The 21,118-nt window shown below is 52.5% G+C and overlaps 1 pseudogene across 1 annotated transcript in view; it reads left to right on the forward strand.

Annotated features, from left to right (window-relative positions):
* LOC147373345 (small ribosomal subunit protein uS2 pseudogene) overlaps positions 1-21,118 on the forward strand; it is a 40,436-nt pseudogene that overhangs the window by 10,836 nt on the left and 8,482 nt on the right. The window contains exon 2 of the transcript XR_015161812.1: positions 15,992-16,195. The product of XR_015161812.1 is annotated as a small ribosomal subunit protein uS2 pseudogene (transcript). The remainder of the gene's footprint in view (positions 1-15,991; positions 16,196-21,118) is intronic.

Here is a 21,118-nt window from a genome sequence, read left to right on the forward strand (position 1 = left end):
TGAAAGATGTTGAAGGACAGAGAGTGTGTACTTCATTCCATAGGGTCACAAAAGAGTCAGACACTACTGAGCGACTGAACAACAACCCCTATGATGAAAAGAACTTTTTTTTTTTTCGTGTTAATTCTAGAAGGCCTTGTTCTTCTCTGGCATTAGTGGTTGGGGCATAGAGTTGAATTATTTTGATGCTGAATGGTTTGCCTTTGAAATGAACCGAAATCATTCTGTCATTTTTGAGATTGTACCCAAGTACTCCATTTCAGACTCTTTTGTTGACTTTGAGGACTACTCCATTTCTTCTAAGGGATTCTTGCCCATGGTAATAAATATAATGGTCATCTGAATTAAATTCATCACAATCACAAATAACTGAAACAGAAGATGGAAGTGGAAAATCTATGGACTTTTAGCCATTTGAGAATAGGAGTCCAGAGTTAATGCCAAGGAATCAATAGACATCTGAAGCAATGGGATACAGCCGGCATACCTTGGAGCTTGTAAGGTAGGGAATCAAACTGTGCTTTTCCCTCATTTAGCAAATCTGTTGTAGCCCCGCATTCTGAGAAACAAACTCATTCAGAAGGACATTTCAGAGAGTCAGTTCAGTTCAGTCGCTCAGTTGTGTCCAACTCTTTGCGAGCCCGTGAACTGCAGCATGCCAGGCCTCCCTGTCCATAACCAACTCCCAAATCTACCCAAACCCATGTCCATTGAGTTGGTGATGCCATCCAACCATCACATCCTCTGTTGTCCCCTTTTCCTCCTGCCCTCAATCTTTCCTAGCATCAGGGTGTTTTCAAGTGACTCACCTCTTTGCATCATGTAGCCAAAGTATTGGAGTCTCAGCATCAACATCAGTCCTTCCAATGAGCACCCAAGACTGATCTCCTTTAGGATGGACTGGTTAGATCTCCTTGCAGTCCAAGGGACTCTCAAGGGTTTTTTTTTTTCCAACACCACAGTTCAAAAGCATCAATTCTTCAGCACTCAGCTTTCTTTATAGTCCAACTCTCAGCTCCATACATGAATACTGGAAAAACCATAGCCTTGACTAGATGGATCTTTGTTGACAAAGTAATGTCTCTGCTTTTTAATAATGTTGTCTAGGTTGGTCATAACTTTCCTTCCAAGGAGTAAGCATCTTTTAATTTCACGGCTGCAATCACCATCTGTAGTGATTTTGGAGCCCATAAAAATAGTCAACCACTATTTTCACTGTTTCCCCATCTGTTTCCCATGAAGTGATGGGACCGGATGCCATGATCTTAGTTTTCTGAATGTTGAGCTTTAAGCCAACTTTTTCACTCTCCTCTTTCACTTACATCAAGAGGCTTTTTAGTTCTTCTTCACTTTCTGCCATAAGGGTGGTGTCATCTGCATATCTGAGGTTATTGATATTTCTCCCAGCAATCTTGATTCCAGCTTGTGTTTCCTCCATCTCAGGGTTTCTCATGATATACTCTGCATATAAGTTAAATAAGCAGGGTGACAATATACAGCCTTGACATACTTCTTTTCCTATTTGGAACCAGTCTGTTGTTCCATGTCCAGTTCTAACTGTTGATTCCTGACCTGCATACAGGTTTCTCAAGGGCAGGTCAAGTGGTCTGGTATTCCCATCTGCTTCAGAATTTTCCACAGTTTATTGTGATCCACACAGTCAAAGGCTTCGGCATGCAGATAGTGGAGTGCAGTTTATTACACTGGCAGGCCCAAGGCACAGTCTCCTCTTAGCCAAGGACCCCGACCGACTTTTTTGAAAACCTTATATACCTTAAGTGTGAGTGAATGAAGTCGCTCAGTCGTGTCCGACTCTTTGCGACCACGTGGACTGTAGCCCCCCAGGCTCCTCTGTCCATGGGATTTTCCAGGCAAGAATACTGGAGTGGGTTGCAAGTGTACTCATCCCCAAATTCCTTAAACCTAGCCTGGAAAGTGTTAAAGGGAGATACAGTCAGGTTACAGCCATGATTCAAAATCAGAAGAGTCAGCTGGTTAGACATTGTAGCCTACACCAATGGGTGCCATAAAGCTTACAAAGGTGACCGACTATATAGGGGATTATTACAAGTCTTTTGGCAATGGGAAATCTTGGTATGGAATCTCATGTTTGTCAGTCTGGGAGGCCAGTTCAGCCAAAGGCATCTTATCCCCATGGCTACCAGGCACATAGTCCTGAGAGAGAAGACTCTTGAGAGTCCCTTGGACTGCAAGGAGATCCAACCAGTCCATCCTAAAGGAAATCATTCCTGAATATCCATTGGAAGGACTGATGCTGAAGCTGAAACTCCAATACTTTGGCCACCTGATGAGAAGAGCTGAGTCATTTGCAAAGACCCTGATGCTGGGAAAGATTGAGGGCAGGAGAGGATGACAGAGGATGAGATGGTTGGATGGCATCACCGACTCAATGGACATGGGTTTGGGCAGACTTCGTCTTGGGTCAGGAGACGCCTCAAGGCTGAGGGCGTGTCACCAGGCCCCCCTCCCACAGTGAGAGTTTTCGAGATAGAATAGCACAAGGTGTGTCGTCCCCAGCCAGGAAACAATTGACATGAATACTGATCTGTTGAGCCATTAACAGCCCAAGGTTTGAGACAAAAGTTAGTCTCAAGCAGAACCGATTTGAAGAAAGTGAGATCCCAAAGCCAGTACATAGTTTCATTAGCATAGCTTAAGAAAAACGTTTCCATAAGAAAACCGCATTGGTTAGCTCAAGGTTTGAGAAAAGTCAAGTTCAGAGGGAACCAGGTGTCCTCAACAGAGAAGGGAAAGGAGTCTGCCACTTGCAGTTCGTTTCTTCCTGCTGCTTTGGGACCTCTGGCCTCCCTACCCAGGCTGCTAACACTCTCAGTTGTTACCATTAGCGCCACCTGGCAAGCTCTCTTCATTAACAGCCCGATACAAATAAAATAAAATGAGTTTCCAATAGCAAGCGATTCTTCTTGTTGATTTTCCTCCAGTCAGAGATTCTGGGACTCAGCAACCTTTAATTTGTGGATTTTCCATCCTCAACATGTGCTTTCAAATGCAGTCATGTTCCTTGGGCTTATTTCACTTCGTTGTAAAGGGGATATGTATGGCACATCACGGGGCGTGTTTTCACAGCCTGAGAGTACACACGGCAAATATCCCTTCCACATTCCATTTACTTGCTGGGAACCACTTCCATGTGAATCATCTGTCCTTAGGGCTCCAGAAAATGCGGGCCTTTCAGAGGCTGCAGGTGGGGCACCAGAAACAACTCCCCTTCGGAGCGGAGCCCTTGGTCCAGTGTCGGTGACTGTGCAGGGAGGCGGGCACGGGTGCGCCCACTGTCCCTGGGCCTGCACATGCCCTCTGGCTGGTGCTGGGACAGGACAGGTGTCCTGGCCACTCCCACTACAAGCTCGCCTGCCTCTGCCCACATCAGGAGCACAGGCCTCCTGAGACCACCCATGCCAACAACCCATCTATTGTTGCTGGAGTCAGAGAACACGTTTGCCTGTGCATGCGCTTATGCAGCTTTTTATCCAAGCCCTCTTGGTACAATTTGAAAACTAAAGCCTAGAAAGAGGCAGACTTGTCTGGAACACAGTATGTGAGCAGAAGCCAGTAGGAAAGTGAGGACCCCAGCTCCCTAAGCCAGTTCGCAGTCCTATCCATCATGCTTGGTTTGAAAGTGAGACCCTAAGTTCCTGGTGAACTCTACCAACCTGGCCCCACTTGGGCCATTATTCTCTCTGCATGTTCATGCTCACACAAGCAGGCACAAACAGAAATAGGGTCCACAGTGGGGACGATGTGAGATGGTAAAGGGAGAGAACACACCGTGTCAGGGCTGGGAGAGCAGGAAGGGCTGGAGGCAGCTCCGCCATGGAGCAGGGGCCTCCATACCCTGCTCCTGGCAACGGGCACTGCGTTCAGAAGTCCAAAGCGTGAGGGGGATTCTCCACGTTCCCCGAGTCCTGCCTGGGTGTGGGCCCTCTCCTCAGTGTTCTCCAGTGAACATGGTCTCAGTCCCACAGTCCACTTTTCTGGGCTGTTAAAACCAGGCTGAGCACACACCCCATTCCCCAGTGTAGACGGTGCTACAGGACAGAAGGACTTGCTTTCCTTTCCTAAACATTGTGTGCTTGCTGTTGGGCCCCCCAAGCGTTCACTCAGTATGCTTGGGAAATCTGTCGACCTTGGTTCTCCACCATTGACCCCTGTGTCTGAGAGCTTGGAAAAATGCTTTCCACTCACAGAGGTCCCTCAGAGGAGAGAGCAGCTGAAGGAACAAGGGCTTGTGGTGAGCAGGAGAGGGCTCAGTTGTGGACCCAGAGTCACGGTTCCAGAAAGAAGACCAGCCCTAACCGGATTCCAGAGGTTCTAATTTGAAAGTAGGGGGAAATTATTGCCCTGTCTGAGCCGAGGATGCAACATGAACGAACTAAACCCCAAAGAGAGGAGAGGAAATGAAAAATGAGGAGATTCCTGGGTCTTTCCACAGCCTGCCTGAAGTACACTTTCACCTCAGGAACTCTGGAGAGCCTCCGCCTTGAAGACCTGAATGAAGGTTCGAGTTAGTCCTGCAATGCTAGCGCGGGCCACCAGGAGGCACCCAGTCGGGGTTGCTGGCTGAGCTTTGCAGGAGCAACTGGAGAGAGAAAAAGGATGGTGGAGGTCATTCTGGCCATGCTCCCGCCTCAGAAACAGCACGCGCTTCCTAGTAAGAGTGATCATCTCAAGAGACCGACCTGGACAGAAGAGGAAGGGGAGCCCCAGGATCTTCACGTTTATTTACTCTGCCCCCAGGCTGTGAGTACTCACTCTATGCCAGGTGAGTCAGTGGTACAGAGAACAGTGCTGAAAATGACCAGCGGCCCGTCCTTTCAAGGAGCTCTCGGTTTGGAGTGAAGAAAGAGAAAAGTATGGAAGCCAGACAGGGGAAGGAAAAGAACAAGTGCTCTACTGAAAATAAAAAAGGGCTTTGTGAGGGAGGGCTTGGAGTCACTGGTCAAGAGGGTCTAAAAGGCCTTGCTGCGGTGACTAGGATGAAGGAAGGAGCTGGGCCTGCACAATTCTAGGAGAAGCACGTCTGAGAGCAGGCAGCCCTTACACACAAACATGAAGGCAGAAGTGAGATGCCCAGGTGAGGTTAGGAATGTGAGCGTTGCCTCTGGAGGGAGGCTGGTAGGAGATGGTGGTGAGTGGTGAAGTCAGTTCCTGTTTCCTGGTAGACGGTGCTTTCTGTTCCTCTCTGGCAGCATTACTCCAAGACTGCACTAATAAACTTTGCCTATTAAACTCTTCACAGTCTGTGAGCTAGAAATGGCTTATGTGGGCGTTTCTGCCTCAAAGTCTCTTTGCTGCTGTGGTGGAGAACTCAGCTTATATTATTTTGGGGCTTCAAAATCATTGCAGATGGTGACTGTAGCCATGAAATTACAAGATGCTTGCTCCTTGGAAAAAGAGTATGACTAATCAACTCAGCATATGAAAAAGCAAAGACAATACTTTGCCAACAAAGGTACTTTTAGCTAAGGCTATGGTTTCCCAATAGGCATGTATGAAAGAGAGAAATGGACTATAAAGAAAGCTGAGCGCAGAAGATCTGATGCTTGTGAACTGTGGTGTTGGAGAAGACTATTGAGAGCACCTTGGCTGCAAAGAGATCAAGCCAGTCCTTCAGAAAGCAGATGAGTCCTGGATGTTCACTGGAAGCACTGATATTGAAGGTAAAACTCCAATAAGTTGGACATCTGATGAATAGAACTGACTCATTTTAAAAGACCCTGATGTTGAGAAAAATTGAAGACAGAAAAAGAAGGAGACAAGACAGGATGAGATGGCAGGATGGTACCACCAACACAAAAGATATTAGACACACTAAATTCTGAGACTACGTATTGGATATGGAAGCCTGGCAAGTTCAGTAAATGGGGTTGCAAAGAGAGGAATACGAGTTACCTACTGAACTGAAATGAACGAATTTCCCTCCTGGAGGAGGGTGACTGTTGCTTTCCTTCTCGGTGTGTAACATGTGTGTTTGTTTGCTCTCCTGTCCTGGACATTATGCTTCCCTTCCAGGACTATGGGGCTTTGACCACCCACGGGTTTATCATAGTTGATGGGTTGATTCCGTTGATCTTTACTAGGAAAAAACGGCCCTGACGCCGCTCTCTTCCTTAGGCTATTTCACCCCTCAAACCTCCGAGTCACCCACCCCGTTCCAGAACCCTACCGCTTTGTGCTTTATGATCCAAGTGCTCACAAACTTGCTGTCCTCTTACCTCCTTCCCATGGCACAGAGAAGCGAGATCAGCCAGGATTTTTCTCTCTTTTGCACGGACTTCCTCCAGCATAAGCCGAAATTCCCATTTCCTCTGTCACGCCGCCCCAGTCGACATTCTTCTCTTTTTTCTCCTCCTCCTGCTCCTCGTCATCCCCCTCCTCCTCCTCCTCCTCGTAGTCCTCCTCCTCCTCCTCATCCTTCTTCAGAGGGTGTGGATGGGGCAAGCAGTAAGTCCATTTGAGACGATGGGGTGGAAGAAGATGCGTGGTGATGATGAGGGCGGACTGTGGGTGGCTCCGCTTCCTCGTGCAGGGCACGCTTGTTCGTGTTCTCGGGGGAAGATACTGCTCATCATTCTTTGTCCTCTCTACGTGCGGAGGGCATGGTGCGGCGTAGGTAGCCATGCGGGGGACACAAGCCATCGGAACGTTCTCTGTTCCTTGCCACGCCGACTAGCGCAGTCAGGAGCCAGAGTTGGCCCTCGAGGTCGGACATGTTACATCGCAAATTCCCGGTCTGCCGTTTGATGGAGGGTTTGGGGTTTGAAGCCATCAGCCAAGCCAAAGAAAGAAAAACGCAAGAGGTGGTCGATAAGGGGCCTCGGGTGCCCCTCCAGCGGGTCACGGGCCCATGAGGCAGTCGAGAAAGCAGCTAGGGGAGGACAGCTTCCCCACCGCCCCAGGCACTTTGGAGGCCGGCCGCATCTCCTCGCGTCCAGAGGCGTTTGCCCGGGGCCCAGCTGGATGAGACTGCCAGACAGGACGGGCAGAGTCGGAAGTCCAGTTGCCTTGCTATCACAATCTAGGGTAGGCTCGGGTCTTTCCTCAGTGCGGGGAGGACCTTTGCTTTCAGAAATGAACGTGGCGCGACATATCTCCACTCAGGCACCGGTGCGATGCTGGTGGAGAAGTTTCTTTGGGACTGGTTGGGTTGCCTTTCTCCCCTTGGCCTTCGTGTTGGTGCTGGTGGTGCTGGTGGTGCTGGTGGCGGTGCTCATGGCCTTGTGGATCGCTTCTCCTGTTTGGCACTTGGAGCTTCTCCAGCGTACTCCTTGCACCGGACATGGAGCCCCAGGGACCTTTGCGGACGAGCGTCGTGCCGGGGACGCGCGCATCCCCGCCTCATTCCTGCCGGACCCTCCGCCAAGTAGCATGAGGCCTCCCAAGGACAGACACCCATAAAGGCTGCTTGCCCGTCTTCTCCCCGGACGCCTCTCGACGTCTGGGGCATTTTCGAGAGCCTGACCGGCCGGAAGGAGACGGTTCATGGACCTGCACCCGCTCTTCCCTGCCCCCCGAAGGGCTCCCGAGATCTTCTCCTTGCTCGGCTGGCTGTGAGCGCTCTGTGAGGCGTCTCCAGGCCGCGTCACTCACCCGAGGCCAGCGGTGCGGCCAGGGAACGGAGACGGGGAACGAAAGGCAAACCCACACCCAAAGTCCCATCCCGAGAGGGCTCTCCCACCCTCGCAGAAGTGGGAGGCCCTCGGACCGTGCCCAGGCCCGCTCATGCACCCCATCACCCCATCCTCTCCAGCGACTTCCCAGCAGAGCCGGCCCTCGAGAGCTCAGCCGCTCAGGCACGAGCCCGTCCCAAGTGAACACCGAGACCCCGGGCACACTCCAGGCAGGCCCCGCTTTTTCCCAGGAGGCTGCAGCACGCACACGGCCGAGAGGAACTCGCTCCTCGTCGGAACTCTTGGTGCGTCACACAGGGCGTGCCGCACACAGCGTGTGCCTGGGCGTCTGCACGCATGTGCGTCAGAGCCGACCTACCGCCACAGCCCCAGAGACGGCCGCGGCTTCTTGTTCTTCCCCTTGGTGGCTCTGGCCCTCCCGCTGGCACAAGGGCCGTTGCCGACGTTCTTCGGCCCCGGAGGCGGGGTGTCCGTGCTGGGACGGTCGAGCCGCTCGTGCTCCTGTTGGGGCGGCGTGCGGTTTCTCCCTCCTCCGTGTTTGGACTGGTGAATCACGACTGCGCCGGCAGGCAGGGCAGACTGGACCTTCCGCAGCTCCAAGGCCGGCTTCGGTCGGCTGTGTTCTTGCAGGCGTCTCCACTGCTCTAAGCTCATCCCTTCGACCTCTGTGTCCCCCGGGGACTCCTCCGACCCAGGAGCTCTGCCGCTGGCGTCTCCTGCAGGCTGCCCGGGGTCTGTGGGGTCAGCCCCGACGGGGGCCGCTGCCCCTCCCCCAGCGCCCCCTTCCCACGCACCCTCCCGGGCGTAGAACACGACGTAGGCGCTCTGGCTCAGGGCAGCGGTCTCGTCACAGGCGGTCACCTTGGCATCGTCCATCTTATACCATTGGCCGTTGCCCGCTCGGACGTAACAGAAGTAGTGTCCTCGCTCACAGCTCCACCCGGAGTGCACCAGCACGGCATAGAGCACGTAGCCCAGTGGCCCTGCCTTCCGCTCAGACGTGTAGGGCTGCAGGTCCAAGCACTGGGGATAGCGCACCTCCTGAGCCCTTTTGGCCCCGCTCACCGGTGTGAACCGCTTCAGCACCAGCACCAGGACCTGGGAGGTGCTGTGCAAAGTCAACCTCTTGGTGGCAGGCACCTTCCGGAGACAGACGCCACAGTCCTAGGCATTGTCCGCGTCCAGCTTCTCGGGCTTCACCAGCTCTCTCAGAGCTTGCTCCACACTCTGAGCCGCCGTGATATCCAGGCTGATGTCCAGATAAGGGTCGAACGTGTCCGAGACACCGAGGCGGCGGAGACACTGGATCTGAGACCTCCAGGTCCCGCCGAAGATCTGACGGATGACGGTGGTGTCCTCGGAGGCATGGCCCGACGGCTGGGATGCACTCAAGCACCCTTGCTGCATGGCATTCAGAGCGAACATCAGAAACTCGTGGGCATCTTCCTGCTGGTGTCTGTGGAAGCCCGCCAGCAGGTCCTTGCGGGGCCGGATCACCTCTCCCGCGTGAAGGAGGGCTCGGGTCACGTGAGCTCGCATGGCACAGAGCGTGCAGGCGCTGCGGGCCGGACAGAGGGTGGCGTGCTGCTGGGACACCATCCAGCTGGCCAGGGGCGGCGTGTGGCTCAGACACTGCAGCGCCGCATTCACGTAGCAGGTGTTCCCCAGGTTCTGAAGCCCAGCCCCCACCCCCCACGGCCCCTGCCAACTCAGGGCGCCTTTCTGGCCAGGCGTCAGCCCTGCTGACCCAGGAGCCAAGTCACCCCGCTGGGGACGCCCAAGCGCCGGCGACGGCCCCTCAGGGACAGAGGGTCCCCGAAGGGCATCCGCACCAGCGCCGCTGGGCCCACAACCTTGCCCTCCGGGGAAGACGTCGAAGGGAGACGGACACACACCTCCCCCGTGCTCAGAAGCAGCCCCCGGGGCTCTGCACACAAGGCCCACGAGGGTTTCCATCTCCTACCTGCAGCTGCACGCCGACGCCTCCTTCCCTCAGACGGTCCGGCTCCAGAAAAGGGCCTGGGCCCCGCCCCCTCGGGCCTTTGGGGGCTTCCCCACAGCCCCACCCCCCGCACGTGCAGGCTCCTCATTGGCTGAGGCGGCCGAGGGCGTGCCCACTCCCACTCCCGCCATCCAACCACCCACACTTTTCTCGGGGAATTCCCCTTGACGAGGCCCCACACGCACTTCCGACCTGACCCCCTGGACCAAAGGGCTCAGGATGCAAATGATTCGGGGGCATTGGGCCTTCCAGCCTTGCCCGCTAGAGATTCACTGCGGGGCTTCCAAGTTCAGCACACAAATGCCGGCTGCACAGGACTTCCGTGGGCTCACCATTCACATCCTAACACACGTGTGGAAACATATGTCTGCCCACCGAACCTCTCCCCTTTAGGGGTCTCCCGACCCCAGACCCCTGCCTGAGGACAACCCCTCCCCGGACAACAATAAACCCTTGCCTCAACTTTGCGCTCCAGCGAGGTCCTCCCCAATTTCTATGCGTTCTCACTGGACACTCTTCTAGCGTTCAGGGTCCTAGCACCAAAAGATGCCAGCAGAGTGCCACATATGCTTTTCTCCCTTCAGGGCCGTTGCTCAAGACCCAAAGCGAGCTCATTTAGAAAGGCATAGGCTTCCTGCAACTTTGGATTCATTTCTGCAGCTCCTTTTCTCTCTCCGCTGCCCTTTGTTCTTCCTTTTCCTTCTTCCTTTATCATTTACTTCTTTTTTTTTTTTTTTCCTGCTTGGTGTTTTAGGGTTTTTTGAGTTTTTTTTTTTTTTTTCCATTTATTTTTAAACTTTTTTTTAAATTTTGTGTTCATTTTGTTATTTTTTTGTTGCTTTTATTCTCTTTCTCTCTTTTATATACACTAGTTGACTCATACAGTCGTCTTTCGAATTCCGGGGCTCAAAATGCGGTATAACTCAAGGTATCAAAAAGGTTTCCCTCCTGGAGGAGGATGACTGTTGCTTTCCTTCTCGGTGTGTGACATGTGTGTTTGTTTGCTCTCCCGTCCTGGACATTATGCTTGCCTTCCAGGACTATGGGGGTTTGACCGTCCACAGGTTTACCATAGCTGGAGTGTTGATTCCGTTGGTCCTTACTGGGAAAGAAGGGCCCTGACCCCGTTTTCTTCCTTAGCCTATTGCACCCCTCCCACCTCCCGCTCCCCCCATCCCATCCTAGGAGCCTACCGCTTTGTGCTTTATGATCCAAGTGCTCACACCCTTGCTGTCCTCTTACCTCCTTCCCATGGCACAGAGAAGCGAGATCAGCCAGGATTTTTCTCTCTTTTGCACGGATTTCGCCCAGCATAAGGCCACCTTCCCATTCCCTCTGTCACGCCACCCCAATCGACATTCTCCTCCTCCTCCTCCTCCTCCTCCTCCTTCTTCAGAGGGTGTGGATGGGGCAAGCAGTAAGTCCATTTGAGACGATGGGGCCGAGGAAGAAGCGTGGTGATGATGAGGGCGGACTGTGGGTGGCTCCGCTTCCTCGTGCAGGGCACGCTTGTTCGTGTTCTCGGGGGAAGATACTGCTCATCATTCTTTGTCCTCTCTACGTGCGGAGGGCATGGTGCGGCGTAGGTAGCCATGCGGGGGACACAAGCCATCGGAACGTTCTCTGTTCCTTGCCACGCCGACTAGCGCAGTCAGGAGCCAGAGTTGGCCCTCGAGGTCGGACATGTTACATCGCAAATTCCCGGTCTGCCGTTTGATGGAGGGTTTGGGGTTTGAAGCCATCAGCCAAGCCAAAGAAAGAAAAACGCAAGAGGTGGTCGATAAGGGGCCTCGGGTGCCCCTCCAGCGGGTCACGGGCCCATGAGGCAGTCGAGAAAGCAGCTAGGGGAGGACAGCTTCCCCACCGCCCCAGGCACTTTGGAGGCCGGCCGCATCTCCTCGCGTCCAGAGGCGTTTGCCCGGGGCCCAGCTGGATGAGACTGCCAGACAGGACGGGCAGAGTCGGAAGTCCAGTTGCCTTGCTATCACAATCTAGGGTAGGCTCGGGTCTTTCCTCAGTGCGGGGAGGACCTTTGCTTTCAGAAATGAACGTGGCGCGACATATCTCCACTCAGGCACCGGTGCGATGCTGGTGGAGAAGTTTCTTTGGGACTGGTTGGGTTGCCTTTCTCCCCTTGGCCTTCGTGTTGGCCTTCGTGTTGGTGCTGGTGGTGCTGGTGGTGCTGGTGGCGGTGCTCATGGCCTTGTGGATCGCTTCTCCTGTTTGGCACTTGGAGCTTCTCCAGCGTACTCCTTGCACCGGACATGGAGCCCCAGGGACCTTTGCGGACGAGCGTCGTGCCGGGGACGCGCGCATCCCCGCCTCATTCCTGCCGGACCCTCCGCCAAGTAGCACGAGGCCTCCCAAGGACAGACACCCATAAAGGCTGCTTGCCCGTCTTCTCCCCGGACGCCTCTCGACGTCTGGGGCATTTTCGAGAGCCTGACCGGCCGGAAGGAGACGGTTCATGGACCTGCACCCGCTCTTCCCTGCCCCCCGAAGGGCTCCCGAGATCTTCTCCTTGCTCGGCTGGCTGTGAGCGCTCTGTGAGGCGTCTCCAGGCCGCGTCACTCACCCGAGGCCAGCGGTGCGGCCAGGGAACGGAGACGGGGAACGAAAGGCAAACCCACACCCAAAGTCCCATCCCGAGAGGGCTCTCCCACCCTCGCAGAAGTGGGAGGCCCTCGGACCGTGCCCAGGCCCGCTCATGCACCCCATCACCCCATCCTCTCCAGCGACTTCCCAGCAGAGCCGGCCCTCGAGAGCTCAGCCGCTCAGGCACGAGCCCGTCCCAAGTGAACACCGAGACCCCGGGCACACTCCAGGCAGGCCCCGCTTCTTCCCAGGAGGCTGCAGCACGCACACGGCCGAGAGGAACCCGCTCCTCGTCGGAACTCTTGGTGCGTCACACAGGGCGTGCCGCACACAGCGTGTGCCTGGGCGTCTGCACGCATGTGCGTCAGAGCCGACCTACCGCCACAGCCCCAGAGACGGCCGCGGCTTCTTGTTCTTCCCCTTGGTGGCTCTGGCCCTCCCGCTGGCACAAGGGCCGTTGCCGACGTTCTTCGGCCCCGGAGGCGGGGTGTCCGTGCTGGGACGGTCGAGCCGCTCGTGCTCCTGTTGGGGCGGCGTGCGGTTTCTCCCTCCTCCGTGTTTGGACTGGTGAATCACGACTGCGCCGGCAGGCAGGGCAGACTGGACCTTCCGCAGCTCCAAGGCCGGCTTCGGTCGGCTGTGTTCTTGCAGGCGTCTCCACTGCTCTAAGCTCATCCCTTCGACCTCTGTGTCCCCCGGGGACTCCTCCGACCCAGGAGCTCTGCCGCTGGCGTCTCCTGCAGGCTGCCCGGGGTCTGTGGGGTCAGCCCTCAGGAGGGCCGCTGACCTTCCCCCAGCACCTCCTTCCCACCCACCCTCCTAGGCATAGAACAGGAGGTAGGCGCTCTGGCTCAGGGCAGCAGTCTCGTCACAGGCGTTCACCTTGGCATCGTCCATCTTATAACATTGTTCGTTGCCCTCTCAGACCTAACAAAAGTAGTGGCCTCGCTCACAGATCCTCACAGAAACATAGTATTTTCAATACTCTCTGCTTTAATTTTTCTTGAAGAAATGTAAAATTTTAGTAAATTTTTCCCAATGAAATAAATCTTTTTTAAGTAATGTATATCTGGCCATATTAGTCTCAATAATCTCAGAATAAACACAAGGACATCAAATATTTATTCATAATTAAAAATTTTTTAAAGAATCAGGTCATTTACATGATATTACATCTGCATAACACATTGACATGTTTGATTCCATAGTTGCATTTTCCCTTAGGATCAGGTGGTTGCTTTAGCCCCTCCTTTGTGTGTGTGTGTGTGTGTGTGTGTGGCTTGAATGATTTCATGCTTCCCTATTCTTGCCACCCTGGTGTTGCTTAGAGACCCTGGATATTTTATGAGAGCAATGGCCACACCACACTAAGAGGCCTAACCCTGTCTCTGTCTTGTGTCTTCAGGAGCTCAATGCATACAAAACCTGTATGAAAGCTCCAGATGTGAAAGCTCAGGCTTCCAGTTGATTCACACCTCCTATGTAAAGGGAATGGCCTTCTTCTACCCTCATGGGCATAATTGGGGCCAGATGTGAGGACAAAGTGTACGATGGGTTCAGGTGCAAAAAGTCAGTTATCCCCTTGCTTCATACCTGCGGTGCAAAGGGAAAATCCTTCCTTTGGGAAAACAGCTCAGAGCTCATAGAGACAAGGGCTGCCCCCTGCAGAGTGGGGCCAGTAGCCTCTGGTGGGGAAGACTGGGGTGATGACTGACTGGCTGGGGGCTCCCAGGATGAGGCAAGAGGCTGAGGAGCCCAAGTTTGCAGAGCCAAGGTCATACCAACCCCTCCTTGGATCTGCGTCTGTCTAAGTGGAGCAGTGACTTTAAGGGGCTAGGATGCCAGCTGCCTGCCTGGAGGCCACAGGAGGAGGAGGCAGAAAAGCAGGCGGTGTGGCTCCTTTTGATTTCTGAAGACACTTCTTTCTGGCACCAGGTGCCAACCTATGGGAAAGATTGTATTCTTTTTATAAAACTGCTTTAGCTGTTCTAATTCATTTGCCTTTCCATCTCAGTTCATTTAAAGATAAACGTACAAATGTATATATTTTTTCTTTAACACCAGTGGAAATCCTATAACTTGGCTATTTTTATCCAACAATTCATCATACAGATCTTTCCAAGTCAGTACCGACACAAATTTCCTTCCTAGATCCCTCTTAATGGCTGTTTCCTGAATGTTCTGTTTTTATACTGAGTGATACTAATATCAACAATCTTAGTACACAAGTATTTGCACAAATGTTCCTCCCACGCTGAGTTGTTATATTGGACCTTCCGTGTGGAATATGAAAAGGTGGATTTATGGCTGTTTATCATTCATTTCTTTGATAGCTTCTGGACTTTTTTTTTTTTTAAATGTTGTATCATGATTCCATTCTTTTTATTCCACAGAATAAAAATCATTCATACATGTTTTTACCCAATCATTTCATGGTTTCAGTTTTACAGTCCCCACAGTCTAAGTTTCACTAAATTCCTAAGTCCGCCCGGGAGCAGGGACCTGCCCTCTGGGGCCGCCTGGGTCCCAGCCTCGGGAATCGCTGAGGAGCGCGCCTTCTCCCGCAGCTGCCCGGGGAGGTCTTCCCAGCTCCCGTCCTCCTGTCTGTTGTCTGGGTCTCCGCGCCCTGCCGGGCCGCCGGGCCGGGAGCCGGCTCCCAGCCCGGCTTGTCCCGGGCGTAAGAACGGCCCCCGCTGCGCTCTGGCCTCCCAAGGGTAGGGGTCCGCCCCGGGGCCGTGTGCGCCGCCCGTCGGGAGCCACCCAGCGGCCGCCGTGAGCCGGTCCCTTCCTGGGGAACGTTGGCGACTCCCGCGAAGGCTACGGTTCGGCCACCAAGCCCGGGGCAGAGCTCCAGAGGCCGGGGTGACAGCGGCAACGTTCCCGGTGTCATGAGACCCGGGAAGAGCCTGCTGTCGCCGGAGATTCGGGCTGCAGGTCGGCGGACAGGGCGGGCGGCGTCGGTCGGTGTCGGTCGGTGTCGCTTCCCGGCCCGGTGGACCAGCGCGCCGCGGGGCCCCTTCTGCCCGCGGGCACCGCCGGGGCAGCTGAGCGCGAGCAGGAAAGGGCATGGCGCCGGCGTCCGCGGAGTTACAGCCTCTCGATGTTTCCCACTCGCCCGGAGGTGCGGACCACACGGATGCACGCAGACATGTCCAGTCTTCCCAGCCTCCCCCATGGACCCCGATTCACAAACGTGTGTCCTCTCCCCGGAGAGGGCCGGCCCTGGTGTCCAGAACAGGAGGCACCGCAAGGGACCACCGGCCGCCCGTCCTCCTCCCCAAAGGGCGCCCGGAAGCGCTTCCTTGCCACCTTGGGGGAACGGTCGTCCCGCTGCCTTCGCGGCGCTGAGGCTGCTCCCAGGCGGCCTCGGTTCCCGGTGACGTGCTCAGGACTCCGCAGATGGGTTTCCTGCGGGTCGGGCTGCATCTATACGAGGGGCGCCCGGCGTCCCTTCTATTCTCCTCGGGCTCAGAAGTGGAAAGGATGGTGTCTGTGTGGAGGCGCTGTGTTTCCCGGGTATGAGACGCGGATACATCTGTGTGAGGATCACAAAGCCGACAGATTGGTGGCTACTGTGGCGAGGTCGACCACATGGCCTGATTCTTGTTAATATATGAACTGTAATGTAGGTATTCAATGAGAAATCTCGAAATTAATTGTAGTGAAAATCACCATTATCATTGTAACTCAACAATAATGTTTTTATTACCTTTGTTTGCAGTTAATTTAAGAAACAGTTTCAAGTTTATCCACAGAGTATCCAATTGAAGACGACCAGAGAAGGATATTGAAATGAAGAACTTTCTTAACACACTGGGAAGTTGGGGAACCTCTCCTTCCAGCCATGAGGCCCTGCCCTGCAACAGCCGACCTGGAAAGCCAGACCCCAGCCCCTGCAGCAATGGGCTCCAGGATTCAGTGCGTGGTGGGTGACTGCCACCTTTCTTATTTTCCTTCCTTTCAATTTAGTACCAATTGGGGGAAACCAAATCTGTCATCTAAGCAGTCACCTGGGACGGCCCTCTTCCTCCCAGCCTGCCTCCGGCTTCCCCACATTACACGTTCTGAGTAGGACATGCTTTCCCTCTTTCCCACCAGAGCGCGTCCCACTCCTCTGTGTGCCCTGAGTCTCAGCCTAGGCGAGTGGTGGTGGCTGACTCCTTGCTCTGGAGACAAATTCTGAAGAAACAGTGAAGGATCGGGAAAATATCCTGGAGTAGGAAACAGCCACCGCTCCAGTATTCTTGCCTGGAAAATTCCATGAAAAGAGGAGCCTGGCCATCTGCAGGCCGTGGGGTCACAACGAGTCAAACACGACTGAGCATGCACACACAGACACAGGCATGTTTGTTTATGTCTACAGAACTTAGAGTGAGAACCAAATAAAGCACTGAGGATAATACATGGGTTTTGTTATTTTTGAAAAAAATCAAGTTAATCATTTTAAGTTGAGATATATATCATATACCAAAAAATTCTCCTTTGAGCACTATGTTTTAGTGATTGCCTATCTCTATAGTTGTGTAGCCATCATCACTATCTAACCCAGAATATTTTATATTTTATCTCCCTGCAAAGACACCTAGTGTTCCTTAATCAGTCACTTTTAATTCCACATTCCTCACTCTTTCATCCTCATGGAATTGCCTATTCGGTGTATTTCAAGCACATGGGTTTGTACAACTGTGGCCATTTAGGTCCGGTTTCTTACACAGTGTCATGTTTTTGAAGCTTATTCATATTTTATCATGTGATCCAATTTTTTGTTTGGCTTCAGAATTTTCCTAAGTCTTTAACACATGCACACACACACACACACACAGACATGCTACAGTTCTTTTAATGTGGAAAATACACAGAGGTCCAATGTCACCATGAGAACCATTTTATGCAGACAGTTCCATGGCATAAAGTACTGCCTTCCTGTAGGCACTCAACCTGCCCACCAACCCACAGCGGCCAGCAAGCACAGAGGATGCCAGCCCAACTGTGCTGCCCATTGTCAGAACTCCCAACAACACCCACCCAGGCCAAGACTCAACAATAGGTGCAGCTCTCTGTGGCCAAAGGAGAGCCCAACTGTGCTGGGGGGTGGGGGTAGGGGGGGGCGGTGGTAGCAAAGGGAGAGAGAGATGAAAGGAGAGACAAGTGGGAAAGTCCACAGCACCTGGTCTTTCCAGGTGGTCTTGCAACCAAGTACTAATCAGGTTCAACCTTGCTTTAGCTTCTGAGCTCAGAAATTAACAGGTGCCTTCATGGTGGCATGGCCCTAGATGATGGCAGCCCCGACCAGGCACCCCAATACCCTGTGCTGTGGGGCCCTGCCATGCCAGCCTCACCAGCCCCTGTCAGAGCCCTGGGGTGCCCAGCATCTGTGGACAAACCGCTCCTGACACATCCTTCAGCCCTGTGGAGGCCCAGCCATCAGGCTGTGACTTGGAGTTCCCAAGAGATGGTTATCACTCAGGGTATGTGGCCAGTGGCAATAGGGCCTGACCCTCTGGAAGTGAGTGGAGAAAAGCCCAGTGCTCTAATTCAATGCTGTCCTGGCACCAACTGAGTGTCTCTCGCTGACATCTTCACTGCTTCATCCAGATATTGCACGTACCACTCGTGTTCCAGGTGGGATTCTAGGGGCAGCCTTCACAGGGCTGCAGCCTTTCAGTGACCAATCCCAAGTGCCGATGCCTCTGCCTCTGGGCCCTCACACAGGTAGTACCGCTGTCAATGCTTAGGGATAAAAACAGCAGATCTAAGACGCTGAAGACTTGTCCTAGGTCTGGCAAACAGCTCAGAACTGATGGCTGGTGGCCTTAATGCTGTGACCTAAGACCACACCATCTGCCAGCAGACATGTCAATCTCCAGATAATCAGGATCGGATTGATTAAGTACAAAGAGGGACAAGTGTGTCATGTTGGGAGGAGGGAGGTGGAAACAGCACCCCTCTGCCTTTGTTTCCCTACTTCCAGCTGCCCAGGGGCCCAGCCACCTCCTCAATATCCTATGTTCATGTAGTGTTCTGTTTTGACTCAGACAACATGAAGTGTTCCTGCCCCTCAAGTAGTAATTTTCTCAGTTTTGAGGGGTACAGTCATGAAATGTCTTCCAGTGTAAAAATAAAGAAAAGATAAAACTCACCCAGACCACTGGAGTCCCTTATGAGGTGACGGTGATATAATATCCCTTGAACTTCTGTTCTGGAAAGAGGGAGGGAGGAGGAAGAAAAAGCTAATCTTCAGTGAATGTAACCTTCTCATGGACTCTGTGTAGTCATTTTATCTGTACAGCTATTCAGTCATCATGACATTTACTCAAGGTCTTTTCTCTTTCTGGCCTGATGTTCTCATGGAGCTCACAGGCTGAAGAGGTGCTCAAAGTGAGAGAGTCAATTCCTAAGCAGGTTGATAAGAAGTCTGGGGGAAGCCAAGGAGAGAGGGTCTGGAGTTCTCAAGGAGGAGGAAAGGACAAACATCTTTTTTTCTCTACATTCCTTAGTCTTAGTCACTTAAAACATTTTTTTGTTTTGTTTTCTTTCTTTCTTTAGGCCCAGAACTGATGATTACACAACTCAGTTTAAACTGTGTGAAAGAAAGTGAATTTGCTCGGTCATGCCTGACTCTTTGCAACCCCATGGGCTGTAGCCTACCAGGCTCCTCTGTCCATGGGATTTTCCAGGCAAGAGTACTGGAGTGCATTGCCATTTCCTTCTCCAGGGGATCTTCCCAACCCAGGGATGCAGCCCAGGTCTCCCACATTGTAGGCAGATGCTTTACCATCTGAGCCACTTAAACTCTGTACTAAGGATCATATAAGAACAATGTATCCTGCTTGAGGACAGTTTCTCCTTTCTGAAAACCTTCTGACTAATCCTGACATCTTAGAATATATATTATGGGAATGGGTCTCGTAGGATCTTTCTGTTAAAATCTAATCCTGTTATCCTAAAATGCTAATTGTGGGAGTGGGTCTGGTAAAACTTTCACAAACTTGAGACATTCTTTTGATTTATTGTAGTAACTAATTTAAAAAGTATATACCTCCCTTGCTAACACTAGCAAGGGGGGCACTCTCCACCCACTTCTGCTGTCCATGTCAGAAGCTTTCTATGACTTTTTTCCACTGTCTCAAAACTCTGCTACACAAACGCTCTTGAGTGATCAATCCTGGTCCTTGGTCCTGAAGCTAAATCATCTTCAGAGATCCTGAATCTGACATCGTTCACAGTAAGCTCGATTGAATCTATAACAATCTCTTAAAAGCCAAATATAATCTTAAAATAAGCTATGCTGTTGCTAAGTCACTTCAGTCGTGTCCAACTCTGTGCGACGCCATAGAAGGCAGCACACCAGGCTCCCCCATCCTTGGGATTCTCCAGGCAATAGCACTGGAGTGGGGTGCCATTGCCATCTCCAAAATAAGCTATATGCCCTATTAAAATAAAATTCAACTGAGTAAAATTTTAAAATCTTAGTGCCTTTATTTAAAGATTTATGAATCAGGCAGCATCAAATTTAGCAGTTAGAAACTCTGAGGAGTTGCACAAAATAAAAAACTTTTATAGGCATAAGGGATCAGAAACAAGGAAGTTGTACTGGGCAAAGAATCCAAGTGGTTACTGTGAGGTTACTTTCCATTAAAGGCTGGAAAGCTTTCTCAGGCAGATGACTTAACTAGTGATAATCAGAAGATTCCTGGCTGACTGGTTCAAGATTTCATTTCTGGAAGAGCCAAAACTGCATTTACGTCGTCTATTTCGCTAGCATGGTTCCTAACTAAGCAACTCCTCTGGGGCTGTTGTCTTGTTTTTAACAGTCCCCTGGGGGGCAGCAACAAGGCTTACCACTGCTGGTTCTTCCCAAATGCTGAGAGCGCATGTGCTCTGTGCCAGGCCTGTGCTGGGGGCAGGGACCCAGCCACGACACCTCACAGTCCTTGACATTCAAGAGGAGAGTAAGACAGAAAACCACCACACTTTAAAAAGAAAGGATTCTGCTGCTCCCACAGAGCTGACACTGTGGAGCGAGACAAGGAATAAACAGAACAGCTTGTAGAAGAGTCAGCTCCATGGAGTGAAGGGCGGGACACGGCACAGCAGGAAGAGAGGAGCTGGGGCGGTGGGAGGGTGGGGAGGAAAGGAGTCCCGGGACAGAGGACGGATGGGTGATGAGCCCCAGCGGGTGCAGACAGGGCCAGCCCTGGTGCCGTGAAGGACCAAGGTGGTAAGGGCAGGAGACATGGGGGAGCTGTCACCACAGATGCACATGGGGATGTGTCTCTGAGGAGGTGACAATTAAAATGCGCTCCGAGCCACTGTCCCCTTCCCTTGTCACCCAGAGGCAGACACCGAGGATGGCCGCTAACATCACGTGCACCAGCCAGTCCTCAGCCTGCACACCCAGCTCACTGTTCCTCCTGAGGAGTCACAGTAAAGGTCCCTGTACCTAATTCCCTTCCCTCAATCTGCGGACAAGTCCGGTCCTTTCCCGTGTGGCCCAATGGTGTGGCCTGTCCCTCCTCTTGGGAACTGTAAGTCATCAACTCTCTTTTCGAGGACAGTTATCTCCTGATCTGTTTGCCTTATTATGCCTGCAATTTCCTACTAATACACTATATTTTAAATTAGCCAAGAATGACAGTACACTCTAGACACAGAGTGTCTTAACTGAGCACACTCAATTAAGTGTGGACAAATGGAGAATGATCTAGGACACTTCCCACGATGTCCTCAATCAGTTTAATGTTTGATTGTGTGTTAAGCGGTGTTTTGTGTTTTCCTGCCTGGTTAGTTTCCTCTGGGTCAGCTGTGCTTTCTTTCACCAACTCTTTCTCCCGGCAAAATTACTTCC

The sequence above is a fragment of the Bos grunniens genome, chromosome 4, assembly GCF_055505025.1.
Source record: "Bos grunniens cultivar Pamir isolate PY7600 chromosome 4, Bosgru_T2T1.0, whole genome shotgun sequence".
Taxonomy (NCBI): Eukaryota; Metazoa; Chordata; class Mammalia; order Artiodactyla; family Bovidae; genus Bos; species Bos grunniens.